The 23,079-nt window shown below is 36.5% G+C and overlaps 1 protein-coding gene and 1 pseudogene across 8 annotated transcripts in view; one reads left to right on the top strand and one right to left on the bottom strand.

The window, feature by feature from the left end:
* Window positions 1–23,079, bottom strand: part of GALNT13 (polypeptide N-acetylgalactosaminyltransferase 13) — a 549,504-nt gene that overhangs the window by 484,138 nt on the left and 42,287 nt on the right. For 7 of the 8 annotated variants that reach the window (XM_047721767.1, XM_047721766.1, XM_047721773.1 and 4 more), the window contains exon 2: window positions 21,625–21,695. The exons of the other annotated variant lie outside the window; for it this stretch is intronic. The gene's annotated coding sequence lies outside the window, so the exon portion shown is untranslated. The remainder of the gene's footprint in view (window positions 1–21,624; window positions 21,696–23,079) is intronic. 8 annotated transcript variants of the gene reach the window in all.
* LOC125095535 (60 kDa heat shock protein, mitochondrial-like) lies at window positions 5,011–7,246 on the top strand (annotated as a pseudogene).

Genomic DNA, 23,079 nt, shown 5'->3' with positions numbered 1-23,079 from the left:
ACAATGGTGTTGAGAAAACCAGATAGCCACATGAAAAAGCATGAAACTATAGCACTTTCTCACATCACACACAAAAATAAATTCAAAATGGATGAAAAATCTAAATGTGAGACAGGAAACCATCAAAATCCTAGAGGAGACAGCACGTAGCAACCCCTTTGACCTTAGCCATAGCAACTTCTTACTAGACACATCACCGGAGGCAAAGGAAACAAAAGCAGAAATGAACTATTGGGACTCCATCAAGCTAAAAAGCTTCTGCACAGTGAAGCTGTGCTAAAACAACCAGCAGAATGGGAGAAGATATTTGCAAATGACATATCAGGTTAAGGGCTAGTATGCAGAATCTAAAAGGAACTCATGAAAATCAACACCCCAAAAATAAATAATCCAGTTAAGAAGTGGACAGAAGACATGAGCATACATTTCTCCAAAGAAGACCTACAAATAGCTGACAGATGCACAAAAAATGCTCAACATCACTCACGATCATGGAAATACAAATTAAAACCAAAATGAGATACCATCTTGTACCTGTCAGAATGGCTAAAATTAACAACTCATGAAAAAACAGATGTTGGCGAGGATACAGAGAAAGGGGAACCCTCCTACACTATTGGCGGGAATGCAAGCTGGTGCAGCCACTCTAGAATACAATACGGAGGGTCCTCAAAAACTTAAAAATAGAGCTACCCTAACACCCAGCAATTGCACTACTAGGTATTTATCCAAAGGATACAAAAATACTGATTCAAAGGGGGAATATGCACCCCCATGTTTAGAGCAGCACTATCAAAAATACCCAAATTATGGAAGGAGCCAAAATGTCCATCGACTGATGAAGAGATAAAGAAGTGGTATTTACATACGTACATACATACATACGTACATACATAAAATGGAATATTACTCAATCATCAAAAAAGAATGAAATATTGTCATTTGCAACAACACGGATGGAACTAGAGTGTATTACACAAAATGAAACAAGTCAGAGAAAGATAAATATCATATGATTTCACTCATCTGTAGAATTTAAGAAACAAAACACATGAACATAGGGGAAGAGAAGGAAAAATATGATAAAAACAGAGAAGGCAAACCATAAGAGACACTTAACTATAGAGAACAAACTGAGGGTTGCTGGAGGGGAGGTAGTTGGGGGGATGGGCTACATGTGTGGTGTGCATTAAGGAGGGCATGTGTTGGGATGAGCACTTGGTGTTGTAGGTAAGTGATAAATCACTAAATTCTGCTCCTGAAACCAATTACTATACTATATGTTAACTAATTTGAATTTAAATTTTAAAAAATAAATAAATAAGGAAAAAATAAAAACCAAACCCCATATTAAAGGGAGATGGTATGATGGCATTATTTATTTAAAAGAATTCAAAACAGATACATAACCAATTGGTAGCATATTATGTTGCTTTTAGAAACTTATGCAATTTTTCACTAACATGAAAAAAGCTTATAAGATACTATAAAATTCAACAAATTAACATACATAGTTGTTTTAACACTATAATCACAACTTTTTTTTTTTACTTATTTTTATAAAAGTACTGGGAAGAATAGGTGGAGATGTGTGAATTTTTTGTTTGTTTTACAACTCTTCTTATCATTTTTTCTACTTTTCAAATTATCAAGAAATAGTATATATTATATGAATTATAGGAAATATGTTTTTATTTGAAAACAAGAAAAGCACCATGTAATAGTGATAAAGAATAAAATCTTTAGTTCTCTGACACTTATGCACTTGCATATGTGAGTACATGGGGACATACTCAGTTATAATGAAGTGTCACAAACAGTATCAGACTCAAAGGATTGTCAAAAAGTTGTTCACAAAACAGAGTAAATGAGAAAGAAAAGAAGGGCAGAACTTTTTATTAAAATAATGGCTGATTTATGGGGTGCCTGGGTCACTCAGTTGGTTAGATGTCTGATTACTGATTTCAGTTCAGGTCATGATCTGAGGGTCCTGGGATTGAGCCCCATGTGGGGAGTTGGGGAGGTCCATGCTCAGTGGGGAATCTGCTTCAGATTCTCTCTCTCTCTCCTCTCCCTTTGTCCCTTCCCCACCCTCTCTTAAAATAAATGAATAAATTTTTTAGTTAATTAAAAATTTTTAAATACCATAAAATAAAGTCTGATTTAAGTATTCTGTTTTCAGATTTTTCTCTCTTATTTCCAGAAGTCTCCAGTGTTATAGAATCTATGTGACTTCGGAAGATAAAAATTTGCACCCATGTCAAATTCTATTAAAACTCTAACCTTCCAAACCTGGAGTCTCATGCAAGGTTCAGGAACTATCTTCTTCCAGTTGGATTTATGGTTTTTGTATCAAATAAATACTTTCCCAAAACCATCAGGCCCAGTATTTAAAAGCAGTCATTGAAATTAGGGAAGACTACTTCACCTTTTATCACTGTTGCAGCCTACATTTAATCAAATCTGACTAAATTTTTACAGAAGAAACAACACAAATGAATCTTCTAATGTCACTTATGTAAAGAAATTTTAATATATTAGAGACATACCTTCTTGAACCCCAAAAGGTTCTTCCCTTCTATATAATTTAGATTAAAACATCATACTAACTGAAGTACCTGAGAACTACAGTGATTGTTGCTACGGAAAAACATGGTCTCCTATCAACAGTATACTGTAACCTGAAAAAAATCATTATTGAGTTAATGACAAAAGTAATCAGATTCAAAAATCAAATTACCATGAGCAAAAAAACCCAAAAACCAAAAAACCAAAAAACCTCCCTGTTAAAAGAAGGCACCCCATTATTTGTTTTTATTCAGACAAAAGAAAAATTTTAAAAGAATATGCGCTATATAAGAAAGGTAATCTATCCTGTAGTCTGTTTTTAAATATCTAATCTAAAAATGCTATTTTAAATGACCTTAATTCTCATTTTACTGCAATAATTAAATAATATTATGTTCCTGGGTCATATAAAATTGTATGTCCATTTATCACTCTGTACCAATCATTGCCAATTAAATCAACTTATGAAGACAATTTTTCTTTCAGTATTATTTAGCAGAAATGAGCTATGGGGAATACAGAGGAAGGCCGAGGAACAGGGTGGGGGAGGACAAAAATGAGTATCACCCTACTTCAATTTTACCTCAATTGTTAGATTTCTTTTCTAGAAATGAGATCTTTATAGTTTACGTTAGAGCAGTGAGAAATAAGTTATTAATAGACAGTTTTCCTTATTACAGTTTATTTTTGAATCAAGGTTCAAATTCCAAAAGCAAATAACTCATAAGTTTTCTGCAAAGCTTTTATAGTTTTATACTTCAAATAGCAAAAGCATAAAGCTTTAAGATCAATAACATCTGATTTGCCCAAGGAAAGGCTCCACTACATGCGGCTGAATGGTTATAATGTTTTCTTTTGATTCTGATAAGCATAGTAAATACATTCTAACCACTGACTGACATCCAAACAAATCAGTAAGTGTACTCCATTCCAAAATCTCTTATCTATTAATTTCAGCAGAATAAAACAGTGCATAAACGGAGAAAGAAAATATTGGTATGATTTCTCCCGTGCAAAAATCCATCATTGGTATGAAAATTCTCAGATTTCCCACATCCATTAGGCTCCACCCCAGCAGAACAGAGATCAACATTTTATTTTTCTTTTTGCTTCGCATTTCTGGCAGATACCTACAAAGGCAACAATCTGAATCAATGAAACCTATTACTGATGCACTGGATATTTTTCTTTATGCCATTTTTAATTCCTGGTTATTCCCTCTTCTCATTTTATGAAGTTATATTTCTCTTTGATCATTTACTTAAGTCATGCTTCTTTTCATCACATTTTGTACTCCTTTTTCATTCATCTCACTTCCTCTCTATATTCTCCCCTTTTTTTTCACTTATAAAAGTCACTAGCTAGGATTTTTCTTTTCAATTTGCAATTGGCTCTGCAGGATGTATTTGTCAGTTGTTCTACTATTCTTTCCCCAACTTCCCTGTATTTTCTCTCTCTTCTGTGGAGACAGCACCATATCTCCTGGCCATCCCAATACTCCTCCATTATCTCCTCTTGCCATTTTACAGAAGCTCCTTTTCTCTTAGCCCAAACCTGAACACCTGAATGCACATTTTTTTTTTTTTTTTGAGAGATAGTGTGGTCAGGGGAGGGACAGAAACAGAAAGAGAAAATCCTCAAGCAGAATACCTGATGAGCACTGAATCTGCCACAGGGCTTGATTCCAGGACCCTGAGATCATGACCTCAGCCAAAATCTAGAGTCGGACAGCTAATCAGCTGAGACACCCAGGTGTTCCCTGAATGCATATTCTCGGTTCTCTCTTCATATGCCAAACCAAACCAAAACGATAATTGTTGACCCCTAAGAAAGACAGCGATTACAGTCATGTGCCAGTTCTGAGATATTGAAGAGGTTAAACAATAGAAAAGGATCACAACAATAAACGTTTATATCGAAGAGTTGGAAATACAGAAAATGTTGCATTGCATTGCTGTTGCTGCTGTTTTCTAGAAATCCACCCCTATGTGGTACAGTTAGGAGTATTCCCCAGACTTTGATTCAAGTGCCAACTCCACCACCCTTTCATTGGGAGACACTAGAGAGATTAATTTGCCTAGGTTAAACCCAGTTGTTCGCATGTTTGCAAAGTGGCCATGAGCACAATACCTACTTGTTAGATTATGGTAAAGATTTTATATATATATATATTATATATAATATATAACTTGTAAGGTTATAGTAAAGATTATATATTTTTTTTTATATTAGGTTATGGTAAAGATTATATATATATATATATATATATATAAGTGTCTGACTCTATTATATATATTATATATATAGCTGTTTGACTTTATTATATATACCATATATATTATACATATTATATATATATATATATATATATATATATATATAATGAGAATCATAAGAACTGGCACACAATAACTAACCAATACATGTTAGCCATTGCTAACAATGCGATCAACAGTATGATGAGCAAAATAATTTAATACAACTGGAAAAGAGATAAGCATTTAAGATTCATTCATACATAAGCTCTTAGCCCTGTGCTAGATGGTTGGGACAATATACTTCACTGAGCTTATAATATAGCAATTTTAGATAAAAATCAAAGACCTGTTGGAGATTAAGATTTCCGGGTCCAACACTGTTAAGAGTACTGACTTATGCCTTCACTGGTTTCTAAACGCCTGCCTCGCTGTCCGCACACCCTTCCTCCGTTGCACAGAAAGGCTTCGATTACCAAGAGTCCTTTTGCCAACTTAGGCCTGTGTCAAGGGCACTGGCTCCTCATCTCACTCGGGCCTATGCCAAAGATGTAAAATTTGGTATCGATGCCTGAGCCTTAACGCTTCAAGGCGTAGACCACTTAGTCAATGCTGTAGCCATTACTATAAGGCCAAAGGGAAGAACAGTGATGATTTAACAGAGTTGGGGAAGTTCCCAGAGTAACAGAAGATGGCAGGACTGCTGCAAAGTCTATTGACTTACAAGATAAATATAAAAATATTGGTGCTAAACTTGTTCAAGATGTTGCCAATAACACAAATGAAGAGGCTGGGGATGGCACCATGACTGCTACTGCCCTGGCATGCTCGACGGCCAAGAAGGCTTTGAGAAGATTAGTGAAGGTGCTAATCCTGTGGCGATCAGGAGAGGTGTAATGCTAGCTATGGCTGCTGTAACTGCTGAACTTAGGAAGCAGTCTGCCTCTGTGACAACTGCTGAGGAAATTGCTCAGGTTGCCACGATTTCTGCAAATGGAGACAAAGAAATTGGCAACATTATTTCTGATGCAGTGAAAATGCTTAGGAGAAAGGACATCATCATAGTAAAGGATGGAAAACCACTAAATGATGAATTTAGAAATCACTGAAGGTATGAAATCTGATCGAGGTTGTATTTCTCCATACCTCATTAAAACATCAAAAGCTCAGCAATGTGGAGGTGCCTGGGTGGCTCAGTCACTTTTAGCTTTGGACCTCTTGATTTTGGCTCAGGTCATGATCTCAGGGTCATAGGATCGAGCCCCAAGTTGGGCTCTGGCACTCAGCGGGGAGTCTGTATTTCTCCTTCTTGCTCTCACTCACCCTCTGCCCTCCCTCTACTTGCATGTGCACATGCTCTCTCTCTAAAATAAAACTTAGAAAAAAAAAAAAGTCAGAAATGTGAATTCCAAGATGCCTATGTTCTACCAAGTGAGAAGAAAATTCCTAGTGTTCAGTCTATTGTACCTGCTCTTAAAACTGCCAATGTTCATCTTAAGCCCTTGGTCATAACTGCTGAAGATACTGATGGAGAAGCTCTGAGTACACAGGTTCTGAATAGGCCAAAAGTTGGGTTTTCAGGTTGTACCAGTCAAAGCTCCAGGTTTTGGTGACAATACAAAGAACTAGCTTAAAGATGTGGCTGTTGCTACTGACGGTGCAATGTCTGCAGAAGAAGGATCAACTCTGAATCTTAAAGATGTTTAACCTCACAACTTGGGAAAATTTGGAGAGGTCACTGTGACCAAAAATGATGCCACGGTTTTAAAGGAAAAGATGACAAGGCCCAAACTGAGAAACGTATTCAAGAAATCATTGAGCAGCTAGATACGACAACCAGTGAAAAGGAAAAGGAAAAGCTGAATGAACATCTGGCAAACTCTCAGATGGAGTAGCTTGGCTGAAGGGTGGTGAGAGAAGTGATGAGAAAGTGCACAAAAAGACAGGGAGGGTTGCAGGTGCCCTCAGAGCCATCAGTAGCTGCCGTTGAAGCAGGCAGTGCTCTGGGAGGGGGGTTGTGCCCTGCTTCGGCACATTCCAGCTTTGGATTCAATAACTCCAGCTAATGAAGATCCAAAACTTGGTACAGAAATGATGAAGAAGACACTCGAAATTCCTGCAATAACCATGGCTAAGAATTCAGGTGTTGAAAGAGCACTGACAGTTGAGAAAATTATGTGAAGTTCCTCAGAAGTTGGTTATGACACCATGTTTGAGACTCTGTGAATACGGTGGAAAAAGGAATCACTGATCCAACTAAGACTGTAAGAACTGCTTTATTGAATGCAGCTGAAGTGCCTCTCTGTTAACTATGGCAGAAGTTGTAATCATGGGACTTCTCAAGAAGGAAAGGGCCCTGGAATGGTGCAATGAGTGGGAGAAGAGGTGGTATGGGAGGAGGCATGTTCTATTTCCTAGAATAGTGCTTCACCATTATTAGTGAGCTGTGAGAGGAAGCTCAAGGCAGAGGTCCTCAATAATAACTTCAGAGAAGTCAGCTGAAGAAAATGACTGAAGAAAAGGCTGGCCAGGTGCCTGGATGGCTTGGTCGGTTAAGCGGCCAACTCTCGATTTTGGCTCAGGTCCTGATCTCAGGATTGTTGAGATCAAGCCCCCTGACTGGCTCCGTGCTCAGTAGGGAGTCTGCTTGAGGATTCTCTCTCTCCTTCTCCCTCTGCACCCTGTATCCCCCAATGATTAAGGAAATCTTTTTTTTTTTAAGGGTTGATATTTAAGAAAATCACTATAAGCATCAGTTTCTGGTTTCATTTAATAACATATGCTTTACTGCTGTCACTGACCATGCTACGGATCATTCATTTTGTATTTTTGAATAAAGAGACATTTGTACAATCCTGATAACTGAGTACAAGAGCCATGTAGCGATGTACTGCTTTCAACTTAAATCACTGAGGCATTATAACTATTACTCTGTCAAAGTCAGGATTTTAGTGCTTGCCATCACCAGATGAAAAATTAAGAAGCACTCTTTCTTGTGGAGAGTAAGAATAATTGTAATAATTGTAGTAAGCTCCAATAGAAAGGATATCATACGAGAGAGGACATGCTCAATGGTACAAAGTTACACAAAAAGATCAAAGGTATATATTCCATGTAGAGCTCCAGGACTCAATTTCGTGACCTTGCAAAGAACACTTTCAGACAAACAGAAAAAGCGAGTCAGTGTGTTGAGGTGTGAATGGAAAAGGCAGATTTGAGACAGAGAATATAGCTATGAAACATCTAGTTATGAGCAGAGACAAGAGTTTCTGTGTAACTGAAAGTGTACTTGGAACAAGGGAGGATTTGTGCACAGGTGAATGTTTGTTTTTAAGGGGAAAGATACTTTGACAGGTCTAATGCCAATGGGAAGAAATCAGGAGAGGGGAAGAAGGCTGAGGATATGGAAGAGAAAGAACATACTCAAGTCAAGGCTTTTAGAAAACACACAGGTGTTAAGATCCAGAACATGCATGAAGGCACTGGCATATAAGGGGAAGAAGCATCAGAAGGGAAGAACAAAAGAAGTCAGGGAGAGTGATAAATTAGCAGGAGCTTCCTATCTCACAGAGGTGATTTTCTCTGTATGCCATCAGTTAAACAGGAAGAAAGGAGAATAATGTGGGGTGAGAGCATATAGTACAGTAGAAAAGGTTTTACAAAAAACTACGGAGAACGGAAGATAACTTTCTAAGATGATACATAAAAGTTGCATCTGAGTGGAGGGCTCACCCGAGGTCATGCTCCCAGATTCTCTCCCTGTTTGCTTGGTGCACCTCATCTCCTCTAATGCCCATCCAGACGGGCTTATGCCTGCCTCCCTCTCTCTTCCTTTTTGCCTTCTCCTTCCACGAAGAGGTTAACTCTAGGTGGTGAGTATTTTATCTCGTACTTCACTTTTTTAAAAGCAGTATATCAATGTAAGAATCAGGTTATTTTAAGCATGACTGAATCGTACAGAATACTGTATGATTAAAATCTCAGAGAACTTTTAGTTAACATGGTTTGAATTTGCTGAAAATGACTCACGGAACACCCTTCCCTCCTACAAATTAATGATGATGCAGTTTACCAAGTCTCTGCACTCTTAACCTGTAGACACAATGAAAGAGGAAAACAGTGAAGGGAGCAGAAACCCAAAGAATTTTGCTCTCAGCTAGTTGCATGTTGCTAGGGGAAAAAAAAAAAAAAAATTGTGGTCATGACTAACACGGATAAATGTTCAAGTGGCAGTCTTTATTTTTCTCTCTCCTCCCTCCCTCCCTCTCCTTCGGCTGGACCCTTCTGTTTCCAAGATAGCTTCCAGTCTGAGTCTCTGCTGCCCAATTGGGTGTCTCTGATACTGACTGAGGTTGCCTGGCAACATGACCAATAGAACACTCACCAGCCTGTGTAGCACCTCTTATTTTTTGGTTCGCAGGTGGGAGATTCGGAGAGAATTGTGCGAGGTTTCCACGTTGCAATCCTGTTTCATTTCAGTGGTCATATAATGAAGTTTATAACTTACCTTATTATACTTCATTGCATTACTCAGCATTGTACAGAGGGTTTTTTTTCTTTTTTGTCATAATTATTAATACTTCCAAGAAATTTTAAAAAATCAGAAGTGCCCTTCAAAATACTTCCTTCCTAAGAATAAATAAATAAATAAATAAATAATTTTAAAAAAAATATTTCATTCCTTTTTAGAAGCTTATTACCATAAAGGCAAAATTTTTTAACTATTAAAAATCGTAAGATTATTGCCAGGGAAGAGACATAAGGGGAATGTCGTGGGGATTGCAAGTGCTCTATATCTTGGTTTGCATAGTAGTAACACAAGTATATAACTATGTAAAAATCCATTAATCTGTAGACATAATATTAGTGCACTTTACACACTTTAATACATATATGGCATGTTTCGAGAGTTTTAGGAAGTAGTGACGAGAGGAATAAATATACACACACATATAGAAACAGAGACTATATAAGCTTGATTCATGTTAAGGAACAAAAGTAATCTCCAGGCTTGTATCACAGAACACAGTATCTTCTTAAAGACTGGACATTGCTATTGTATTTAATCAGTTTAGCAAAAGAGACCATTTTGCCATATGGCAACCATGCTTTAACTAATAACTTACTATTTATAGAGAAGGAGCTTTAACTGTCAATTCAGATGGGCAAATTGAGGAGAGCAGACAGCACTAATAGCCACATACGGCAAAAGATTCACTCTTTGTTTCAGCCTCACTGGATCTCCAGCAGAATGCCTCAGATACAAAGATCATATCTAGAAATATCTCAAGGAGACACTTCATGCACAACATCACAGACATGCCTTGCTCGCCTGGCTTCTGAAGTGCCTGAGACCCACAGCTTCCTAAAACATAACGTGGATGGAAAAACAGGTGGGCAAAATCTAACACGAACTTTAAAACAGAGATCCTTGGCGGCTTTACGATATTGTATTTTATTTATACCACTTTATTATATAATCTTCACGCCACAGCATGAAGGCATTTTCCATTTTTTTTTTTTTAACCCACTGGACTTTCTAAAGAACTTAGCATTGAAAAATTGTGCTGTTTTTAAAGGTACTTTTACATTGTCATTTCCTTTGGTCCTCATCGTGGCCTTAACATATATTGCCTATTTTATAAACGAGTAATCTAAGGTGCAGAGAATTTAAATGACTTGCCCAAAGGGACACACTTTGTCTAGCCCAGTGATCTCTGCAAGCAGAATCTAAAGCCAGTTTTTAAATACAGCACTGTGTTTTTCAATTAACATCTATTGCTTCACTTCAGCACTGGCAAAAGCTCACAATAAAACCAGTTCCTGTGAAAATTCAACTTTGGTTTGAGAAATTAAGTCTTTATCACTTTATTTGCTGGTTTTACGATGTTTCTTTTGACAAGAGCGTATGTCTGGGGCAAGTGAAACTGCACGGAATCACGGAGCTTCAAAGCTGTCAAACAGTGGTGGAGGTCAGCTCGTCCACCTAATTGATCTGTCAGCTGACAAAACTGAAGTCCGGAGGGTCAGAATGACTTTCACAAGTTTCAGAACTTCTAATGGTAGAATTCAAACTGGAACTCATCTTAGCTGTTTCTTGGTTTGACAATACATAAAGTGCTGCTATCATAAACCTGAATTTTGAGCAATATTTCACTATCGTTCAAAGTACAAAATGATATATTTAAAGGGTAGAAATTGAGACTCTCAATCCCATCTAAAAGATAAAGTTTTACCCACAGGAACAAAGTAAATGGCCTTTCTACCTTATCAATTAGTATCAGGCTTGAATAAACTCTGTCCTCCCTTAAATAACTGACTCTAGTGTAAGTTAATATATGGTGGGTGGTATAAGACATACAATTTACTGATCCATTCCTATGTGACAGACCTTTTGCATATATTATCATATTCAATCCCCACCAAAACGTTTCCAAATAGTAATTATCATACCCCTTTTACAGCTAAGAAAATAAGACAAGTTAGGGTAAGAACCTTGGCTCAAGGTCATATAACTAGCAATTTGCAGAGCTGAGATCAGAATCCAGCCAGCTCTGTTTTAAGATAGAATCTGTGTATTTTAACACACACCATTCTAGGTCAGAAATCACATCACCAAAATATATTCCCCATCCTCTAACTGTAACTGAGACTTCTAAGAGCCCACGCAATACTTATCTTCCCCTCCCCTACTAGGGACATGTTCAGAGCCATTATGTGTACAACAAAAATACTATTAACAGCTTCTTTTGTAACAAAGAGTAATGATGGTTAGGTAGAAAATACTGGGTAGAGTTTCCAGGGAATCTCTTCAAAGAAGGCTAAATCAGCTGGTAGTATGCCCTTTTGCCACTGCATTTTTTTTTTCATTCTTGCTGCATATAACATGAAGAGCTGTCCAGTAGTCATCTTAAACTACTGGAAAACCCATAAGGATGAAGTCATATGGCCAAGACGGTAGAACAGAACTGTCAAAGGAGACTAGATTCTAATGAGCAAGGTACCACAATTCTGGCCCCACAGTGCCAATGGCCAGACTTCCTTTTATAGGAGAAAACTTGAATTCTACCTTGTTTATAACAATGGAATCCTGCTACACATAATCCAATGAGCTTCAGTCACGTACAAAACTGTGACAGCAACAATTCACTTTTGTGTAGAAAGTCTATAAAGATAGCATTAATTTAGGACTCTGGCTCTGGTAAATGCAGACTAGGCACTGTGAAGGAAAAAAATCATTTTTCTTGGAAAACTTGAAAGGCCGAGTTAAAATATATGTGAAAAAATCTGCAGTTTTCCTTCTACTTAGAAAATGAAAGTCACCAGAAAATATTGCTCTTATCCTAATAGTAATAAAAGCCCCGATCATCTACAAAATAACTTTTTCTGAGCCCACCAGAGACCTGGAGTTGCAAGACAAAGAGATTAACCAAATTTTAAAGAGTAACAGCCACCGAGGACGGACGGGACATAAGAACCTTCTCACCTTTGACAGAACATGAGAGGAATAATTGTTCATTATGAAAGTAGGTAAGAAGAAAACAGCTAAAACTTGTAACAAATACTTGAAGGGCAGAACGGGTCACCAGAACAATACAGACACCCTAGGATCACCCAGACACAAAGGAATATGCACTCATTCATACGCTTTTTTTTTTTCAGACATCGACCAGTTGCTTAGCGGAAAGACTGAGGTCAAGGCAAGAGACCAGAAAGAGCACTTTGGTGTCACAAAAACATAAAATCTTTTCTGATTCCCCAGACCATTCTCTAATGCAAAGCAAAATTTAACCTGTTAGGACCCAAAACACTCATATCTCCAGTGCCCTGGAAAAGATCCACAGTTTCTGGGGAAGAGGTAGAAGAAAAATTCATCTGGCTCTGTTAGAGGAATAGGTAATTCTTGTGTCCAGACTCTCAAACTGACACTGTGGAGGCCGAGAAAAATTAAGGCCATCCCACCTCTGGTTCAGCCTTAGCGTAAGTACAGCCATCTTAGCTCCAGCAGCCATCTCAGACCCCTGTGCCCAAGGGCTGAACTTTCCCCTACTTTGCTTTGGTTCCAGAGACCCCCCCACCCTGCTTTAGTAACAGGAAGCCCCACCCTGCTTTAGTTCCGGAGACCCCCACCCTGCTTAAGTAACAGAAAGCCCCACCCTGCTTTGGTTCCAGAAACCCCCACCCTGGTTTAGTAACAGGAACCCATAAATACCCCTGCCTTAACTAAGCTCCGGGTCCAAGTGCCTGCTCCGCTGTGTCGGGTATACTTGGGCCCAAGCTAAGCTTGTCAAATAAACCCTCGTGTGATTACATCAGTGTTGGCTCCTTGGTGGTCTCTCAGACTCCAAAACAGGCGTAACAACACAAAGCAGAGATCTGATACTACTGGGTGTAAGAACAGGACCATCTTCCACAAAGAACCCCAGAGGGTCAAGGAAGAGTTTAGGTACCATAAGAGGAATGGGCAGGAATTACTGAAAGAGCCACTGTTTGGAGGTCCAGATGCCCAGAATAGGTCTAAGGTTGAGACTAGAGCAATAGAACGCAGCATCCTCCTGTCCCTACCAGAAGCACTGCGCCGAGTAACAAGTAATAGCACTCTGCCACCTAGGAAGGTACAAGGGTGCAACAAGAACCTTACTCTGTTATGCAAATGAGGGGATGTCTCAAAAGGGGAGGGAAGAGAATGAAAAAAAAAAAAATCCTCTGGCACTCTAAGTCCCACAGTAAGCCCGAGAAAGCAGCCACTCTGCTGCTGGAATGTGAAGTCTGTTGTGGGGGGAAAAAAAATCAATCAATATACATCACCAGATTAAAAAAATAAAAAAGAAAAATCATTTGATAATCTCAATAGATACAAAGGAAGCATTTGATAAAATTCAAAACCCAATTATAATGAAAAATTCCAGTAAAACCAGAAAAATACAAACTTTTCAATCTAATATATGATTTTTGTCAAAACATTATAGTAAACAGCATTCTCAATAGTAACATGGTGACAGTGTTCCCTTTGAACTGGAAATAAAAGCAGAATTTTCATTCTTCCCACTTTCATTCAGCATTGCTCTGGACATTCTAGCCAATTCAGTAAGATATGAAAAAGAAATAAAAGTGTAAATCTTGGAAGGTATGAAATAATATTATCTTTAATCCCAGAAAATATAACTTTATGTAGAAAATTCAAAAGAATCTATTAAAAATATTAGAATTTAATCAGTGAGTTTATAATCTGCTATACAGTATAAAAAAAACTATTTCTTTACTCAAGGAACAAAAAGAAAACAGTTTTTAAAAATTAATAATATATAATATTATTAAACTGTATAGAACATCTAGAACAAACTAACCACAATGTATAAGACATCTATGCAGAAAACCACAAAATATGATTAGGAGAAATAAAAAAGACCTAGATACATGAAGTACATATACCATGCTCATTTAAAAAGTCAATATTGTAAGTATGTCAATTCTTTAAAAACATACTTAACAATAGATTGAATATAATCCCAACTAAAATCCCAACAATTATTCTTTTGTCAAACTCGACAGATTAATTGTAAAATTTGTTTGAAATAAGGTGAAGTCAAGATCCCTTGAATAAAAACATAGTGGGAGAACCCATTTTAATAAATACCATAAATAATTAAAGAGTGACCATAGTTAAAATAGTGTTATAATTAGTAAGAAGAAATTAATAGACCAATTAAAAACAATAGTTGGGGTGCTCCTGGGGGACTCAGTCAGTTAAGCATCTGACTCTGGATTTCCACTCAGGTCATGATCTCAGGGTGGTAGGATCAAGTTCTGCTTCAGGCTCCATACTGGACACAGAGCTTGCTTAAGATTCTCACTCTGCCAGTCCTGCCCTAAAAGAAGGAAGAATTGGCCCCCAAAATGCAGATATAGATGGAAGTTAAATTTATGATAAAGATGGCATTGAAGAGCAATGGGCAGAGGTGACTTTTCAGTATGATTCTGTAACAACTGGACATCCAGTTGGAAGGAAAACAGGTCTTGACTTCTACTTCAAACCAGTCACAAAAATAAATTTAAAAGGAATGATCTAAATATCAAGAGGTAAATATATGATTATAATTAAAATTGGAAACTTTTCCTCATCAAAAACTCCATTAAGAAACTGAAAAAGCAAGTCACAGAGAGAAAAAGTATTTGCAACATGTAATTGAAAGAAGGCTCTTCATTCAAATACAATTAACTTTTGCAGATTAACAATAAAAAAATCAACACAGTGGAAAAATAGGCAAGGCACTTGAACAGGCAATTTACAGACAATAATATCCATATGGCAATTAAACCACATAACAGAACCACATTATTCAAAGGGAAATGTAAACTTTATTCTCATCAGAATGGCTAAATTTAAAGGACTGATTCCACCAAGCACTGATACAGATAAAACAATGGGAACTCTCTCATACACTACTGACTGGAGTATAATTAGTACAACTACTTTGGAAAATGTTTAGCACTATCCACTAAAATTGAAAATTTGTATACAATTTAACTGAGCAATTTCATCACTAACAGAAACTCTCATGTATATGTACAGCAAGAAACATCTAAAAGAATGTTCATAGCAGCACTATTCAAAATTGCCCAAACCCAGAAACAGTCTAAATGTTCATCGACAACCACTGATAAATACTTTGTAGCATCTTTCTGCAATGGAATACTACACAGCAATGAAAATTAATGAACAACAGAAAAACATTAACAAAACTTAGATATGTAAGTTAGGAAAGGAAACCAGACACAAAGGCATGCATGACTATTATGAATATACATTAAAAAATCAAGCTAGGGGCACCTGGGTGGCTCAGAGGGTTAAAGCCTCTGCCTTTGGCTCAGGTCATGATCCCAGGGTCCTGGGATCGAGCCCCACATCGGGCTCTTTCCTTGGTGGGGAGCCTGCTTCCTCCTCTCTCTCTCTCTGCCTGCCTCTCTGCCTACTTGTGATCTCTCTCTGTCCAATAAACAAATAAAATCTTTAAAAAAAAATCAAGCTAAACTAGCATTTTGTATTTAAGGACTCATGATTAAATGTTAAAACTATAATGAAAAGCAAGGAAGTGATTACAAAAGTCATGAAAAAGTTATCCATATGGAACTGTGGAAGGGAGTAATGTTTGGGCAGTAAAAAACAAACAAACAAACAAAAAAAAAAAAAACAGGGTTTCCAAGATGCAGAAAATGTTCCACTTCTTGATCTGTGAAGTTACATGGGTTTTTGCTTATAAAATTCACTGTTTTGTGCCCATAACACATAAAAATTCACAATAACATGTTTAAAAATTATGATAGATGAGATCAAGTTCAATGAACATAACAAACATCATTGAGAATTTACTGTGTTTTAGGGACCACTATAAGTGCTTTATCTCCTTTACCCTTCACAATATTCAGAAAACATACTACGTTCCATCACATTTCAAAGGTGAAGAGACTGAGGCCAGAGAGCTTACATAATTGACACACAAAATATCACACAGCTAAAATCACACCTTACAAAATCACACAGCTAAAGAGGACTCATTTTGGGATCTGGACCCATGCAACAGCATGGGTCCAGAGCCCAAGCTCCTAAGTAGTACATTACGCTACTTCTCCAGTATAGAAAAAGAGAGATACTCTCTATATTAGGAATTAGATTTTTTCCCCTGTCAAGATTATTGTTTAGTATGATGGTAAACTAACTCTAAAATATTAGTCTCTCATGCACCCAAGATATTTAATCTTTAATTTAGCACTCTATCCTTGTTTCATTTTAAGCTGTTCTAAGGAAGGAAGACAAATCATACTAAGATGACATATTTACTATTCTAATTTATAATCAAGCAATATCATAAATTACACTGTTCCTGTTCCCCAGCATAGAAATGAATGTATCCAAGAGATTCCTCATGAACCATAAGGGATATTTCTCCCTAAAAGTCCAAAGATTTTCCTCCCCACCCGAAGACTTAACCGAAGATGTGGTAAACTCTGAAAAAAAAAAAAAAAAAGTTTCTCTGACTATTGGTAATGTCATTTTCCAGTTCAGTCAACCTGGAAATCTCAGTTATTTTTTACAGAGATGATGTACTGTGGTTATACAGAGACTCTGGAGATTGAAGGAATGGACTCAAACCTCATCTTTGTTATTTTCTAGCTATCTGACCTGGGAACAATTTACTTGGCTAAAGTCTCCCTCAGTTTTCTCTTGTGCAAAATGAGGATGGTATTAGTATCTACCTCTCAGAGTTGTCTGATGTGGAATTAAATAATATAAATCACTCAGAGTCTAGGGCCAAGTAAATGCCACACAAATGATGATGATTATTACTCCCTGACCCCATTTCTTTCAAAGTCTTACCTGCATCTATTCCTTTTCTTCATTCCCATTGCTATGGCCTCAGGTCTTACCCTCATGCCTTATTCTTTTACTTCTATATTTTCCTAAAAACTATCCTCTTGTCCACATGTCCTCCAACTGGAATCCATTGTGAGATACCACCAGACTAATATCAAAAAGGAACTTTTTATTCACAGGATTGGCCCTCTCAAAATATTCTTTTTTTTTCCCAATTGCCTACCAATTAAATTCAAAGTCCTTACTGTAATTATCAGTATTTCCTACAACCTAGCTCCAGCCTTAATTTTCCAGTGCTACCTGGTTTTAGTCCAACACAAGAAACTTATTCTGTTGTCAAACTAATGAATTCACCATTCATTGAATGTGAAGTATGTCTCTTCGACTCTAAGCTCAAGCATGCCATTTCCTTGACTTCTCTATTAACATTTTCCACCTGCACAAAGATCTAGTGCAAATGCAATCATCATGATGAAATCTTGAGCCAATGTAGTCCAGAATTGTATCTTTCTTAAATCTCTTCTAATCCTTTATTTTTTCACATATATGTAATTGCTTCATTATTTCTCAAATTATTTAAAACAGCTTTACTGATCTGATCACCTTATGCTATTCTCATGATACCATATCCTAATACCCTATTCTTTATTTATGCCTGTGCTTGTCTTATTTCCTTAAATTGAACATGGAATTTTCTTGAGAGCCATTTTTGCCTTTCCCTCCTACTTGCTCTAGTACTAAACCAGCATGGTGCTCCTAATATAGGAGCATGTAATAAATATTTATTGAATTAAGTGAAGAATCACTACATGCAATCACTAGCTTTGTATTTCAGAGACCAAATTTGCAAACTAAAAAGAGAATCATTCTGTAAGTCCTTCCCTCTCAAAACCAACAGTAGTGTGAGAACACAGTGTGATCCATTCCCTTTAAAGGCAATAATATTTTAAATACTAGTAAGTTTGAAAATATCCCTCAGGTAAAACATTGTCTGACTGTTTCAAGAAGTTATGTGTAAAAGGACTGGGATCAGTGGATGACTGAAATGGAAAAAAAGATGAAGATCACCCAAGAGACAAAAAGGGAATGTATCAGAGTGGCCACTGTGGTATTATAAAGGATGTCCCTCAATGATGACACACCTGAAGATGACAAAGAGGAGAATAAATAACTAAGTCAAGCTAAACTCTTCATTCCAAACTTCTCTGCACCGCATGAAACAGCAGGACTGAAAGAAAAGACCACAGTCACCTCAAATTCAGAGAAGCGTAAAATATATACAGTCTCTGCCCTTGGAGAAGCAGCTTCTTTATTTTTTAAGTTTTCTTGACATAAACAACATTTTTTAAAAGATTTTATTTATTTATTTGAGAAAGGGGCAGAGGAGAAGCAGAACTCCCCACCGAGCAAGGAACCCGATGAGGAACTCGATCATGGGATCAAGTGGGATCCTGGCCTGAGCCCAAGGAAGATGCTTAACCAACTGAGCCACCCAGGTGCCCCCCAAACAACAATTTTTAAAGACAATTTGTTTCAGATTGCTGAATGCCCCTATTAACACTTAATATCTAACAGGGAGAAAATTAGCCTGACTTCATATCACTTCTCTTTCCCTTGCTGTTATAACCTATAGCTTAGAAACTTCTGCTTAGCCCTGCCATGTAGACATGCTACAGCTATGATTTACAAAAACCACTCTTTACCCAAAACCTACTTCACCCAGGAGATAAGGAAATACAGAAATGATTATGTTATGATTAAGATTTACAAGAATGGCAGGGAACCTAGAAGGTCCAGTCACTTAAGCGTCTAACTCTTAATTATGGCTTAGGTCATGATCTCAGGGTCATGGGATCAAGTCCTTTGAAGGGCTTCACAATCTGCAAGCAGTCTACTTGAAATTCTCTCCCTCTCCTTCTTCTTCTGCCTGCCTCCCAGGTCCACTCACACTCTCTCTCTAAAATAAATAAAAATATCTTTAAAAAAAAAAAGATTTACAGGAATGGCATGACCAGATGCCTGTACACAAAGATGAATTGACCAAGGACAAAGAAGTTACATGACCTTCCTTGGATTTCTACAAACATTAGTCACCTTCTGACAACAATCGCATCCCACTTCCCTCTTCTGCTAATATAAAAGCAGCTCAAATTCCATGTTGAAGGAACACGGTTCTCTGGGACAACAGTATGCCATTTCTGCAGTTTGCTGGCTTTCTGAATAAAGCCACTTTCCGGGCCCAATACCTTCCCTTTAGACTTACTGGCCTGTTGTGCAGGAACAGAATCAGCTTGGGCTGGATTACAAATGTTAAGACAATTGCCATTTATTTAGTTAAAATTTAATCATCAATTACTTATTTACTAAAGAATTCATATGTATGATCTGAGGTTTGACAGCAGTGTTCTCATGCAAATGAAAGAAGATCAACCACAGAATTTCAGTCCTTAACATTCATGTTAAGAGTATAAAGAAAAAAAAAGGTTTTAGAACTACATCAGTCTCAAGCTTTGGTCCCACAAATGACACATTTGAAATTCCTCTGGTATATTTTCCTCATACCAAAAAAAAAAAAAAAAAAGATAGTAACACACCTACCTCATCATCTTATTGCTTAGATTACCTGAGATATTCAATGTAAAGTGCACGGGGTAGAGTAAATACTTAATACTGTTTTCGCTTCAATCTCCATGAATGGTTTCATAAAGCACTGGATGAGATGATTCCCTCAAGTTAATTGACCATCATGTCAATTATTTATTTTATATCCATAAATGTGTCCTCTTTCAAAATAAGCATTTCAGACTCTGTAAGCACTTCACAACTGCCCCCTTCTTTTCTCCACGAACCACACAAACACACTTTCAGCCTAGATATACAGTCAACACACAAAAGGACGTATTATGTGTGCTGATTTTATAAACTGTATATATACATGCTGATTACCTAAATGGTTTGTCTTTTCACTAGAAGTTCCAATTAGTAAAGATCTCTACATTCATAAAGAAGGCTGAACTTCAGTTTCTTTTGGAACAGGTCAATCAACATTATTCACTGAGTACTTTTGTTGCATACTTTTACGTGACATGACTATGAAGTTATGATGCTTACTAACAAACATACTTGAAATATCAATTTATTATGTACCTGGAATTGTGCTATACTTCACATGTATTAACTCACTACAAATGAAGTAGTTCCCAATCTTAAATCCATTTTAAAGAGACATTCAGTAATTTGTTCAGTCACAAAGCTATTAAATGATAAATCAGTATTCAAATGGAGGTGGTCTGAATCCAGAGTCTGAATTCCTAAACATGTACTAGGCCACCTTTTTTAAGTCATATTGGGAGACAACATAAAAACATCAATGATGCCATTATTGCTTCCATATTTTTTATAAATTCTACTTTAGAACTGTCCTCCTGATTATCTCATTTCATCAAACAAAGAATCTGAGGATGTCAAAGCCAGGACTCTGATTCTGTTGTCCCTCCAAACTCTTAAAATAATAACATAATTTAATTTTTTTAGTGAATGAAAGAAAACTCTTGGAGAACTTCAGAACTCTAATTCTAAACACTTTAAAAAATATATAAACTTAGGTGATTTAGAAACTTTTTTTTTCCAGAATCTACATTTTCACTTCTTCCATCCTAGTTCAAAGCAGTCTAAGTGAGGAATTAGAAAACACCATTTGAAATGAAAGAAATCACATGACAGACAATCCAGCACAAAATACAGTATTTCAGGATAATGCTTAAGCAAAACAGAAATACAAAGAAAGTATCAGAACATGTTTAAACTCTTTAAATATTCATCCTCTTAGGGAAGTTATTTAACTTTGTCTATGTTGATAGAGGCAGTATTATCTGAAAAGTCTTGTGTTCAAAGCCCAGATTCTTTACTTTGAATAGATATTGAGCAAAGTGTTAAAACTTCCTCTCAGTTTCTTTGATATATAAAATGGGGATAAAAATAATGATCTTAAAATACCTGGGGGAGAATTATAGGCAACATATATAAATTGCCTGATTCACAGTAAGTCTTAATACTTGGCAAATCTTAATTCTTACTTCAATACTCCTTTTTAAATCTCCATATCAGCGCTGGCTAATAACACTAATGTTTCCTGTACTCTTCTTAATTTATGATTCAGAGAAAAAATCTCACTCAAATATAAGTGAGAAGTACTATGTGCAAGTTATATAAGTAGAACAATAGTAAAATCTGTCCTTAGAAATCTTGAATTTATATAACTTAATTCAGACTAGGAAATAGCTCATCAAATTTTTATCTTTTATATACATTTTGTCTCAATATTCACAAATATCAAGAACCATAAATAGAAATGTGTTCTTTTATGACTGCCAAATTCATTCAGCATGACTGCAATTGAGTGGAAAAATAAAAATACATATTACTTACTGTATGTGGCATTTGGCAATTTCAAAATGATTTGCAAACATTCATCCTCGAAATACTCCTACAAAATGCATCTGTGAAAAGAAAAAAAAAATCCAAAAGAGTAAAGCAATTTGCCAAGGTCACAGAAAAACTATCCCAGGCCACACACACTTAGACAACATATACGTTAACATACTGAAATAAGGTTTTGCAAAATATAGATTACACATCTAGCAAAATATAATGGGCTGGTGAACAGAAATATTCCCAACTACATGCAAATATTCTATACATTAATCAAGGAGGATACTCTTATGAGGTAAGAAGTCTACACACTGGCTTCAGAAATATATGCAAGAAACAATTTACCCAGAACATGGCAGAACAACATAAAAGCAATTCAAAAATATGATATATTTATAAGTAAATTTAGGCTGGAGATTTGAGGTGGCTATTAAAATATTTCAAGCTTTAAAATGTACTTTTGTCTGATATATGAAGATCACTGAGTTAGAATAGAATCTTGCTTGATTTATCCAGAGAATTGTACCAATTCACTTTGTAATTACATTTCAATTCTAATTGAAAACCATGCACTGAGAAAAATGCAGGCATGCCACTTGCACACCTTATAAAAATACACAAACTTCCATTTCTTTTTTGTCAGAAAGTCACTTATAAGGAGAAAGTTAATCAGATTTTATTAATTAATTTGTTTTAGAGGACAGGTGTTGGGAAGAGCACATTAATTTCAAAGCTCAAAATATTTCAACTTAAATGGATTTTGTTCTATTGGGTATAGGGTGCCATAAAAGAGCTGCTCAAAACAAAACACACCTAACGAGAACCAAAATAACCTTTTACAGTACAATGTGTTATTTCAGATAGATCGAACACACTATGGACAGTACGAATAAAAATCCTCTTAAGTAGCCAGCATCTTTAGTGGAACATGCATTCTCAGGGAGAAGCAGAATCTCTGCCCAGAAAGATTGTGTTTCAAGTGCTAAATAGAACTATCACCTTACTGATGCAGGAGGCATACTTTTGTGTTCACCAAAAACAAATGTAATCAAATCAGAAGTTCAACAAGCAGAACAGGTCTTCTGAGTTGAAAGTCTCATTTATCTTCCTCTAGCATATGAGAGACAACAAGATGACACCAGCCCCTACCTTGCACAAGAATGAGTGACTTTACTAATCCCCAACACAGAGCCTCTCACAGAAGAGGAAACCAGACAGGGTTAGCAATTTATAATCACACATCGAAAGTGAATTAAGAAATTTTTAAGGAACTGCATATTTTTATAAATTTCATTGTTCTAAGTTGAATACCTAGAGCTTAAAAAAGGATTCCAACTCATGTCTACCTAGAACTTCAGAAGAATTATAAAGTTATAACAATTAGCGATCCTGTATTTTCTTCAGATCTTAGCATAGTCACCCTCATAGGCAAGAGAACTTAATACTAATCAC

The sequence above is a fragment of the Lutra lutra genome, chromosome 3 (genome assembly GCF_902655055.1).
Source record: "Lutra lutra chromosome 3, mLutLut1.2, whole genome shotgun sequence".
Lineage (NCBI taxonomy): Eukaryota > Metazoa > Chordata > Mammalia > Carnivora > Mustelidae > Lutra > Lutra lutra.
Note: the sequence above shows the minus strand (reverse complement) of the source record. Positions and strands in the feature narration are given on the sequence as shown.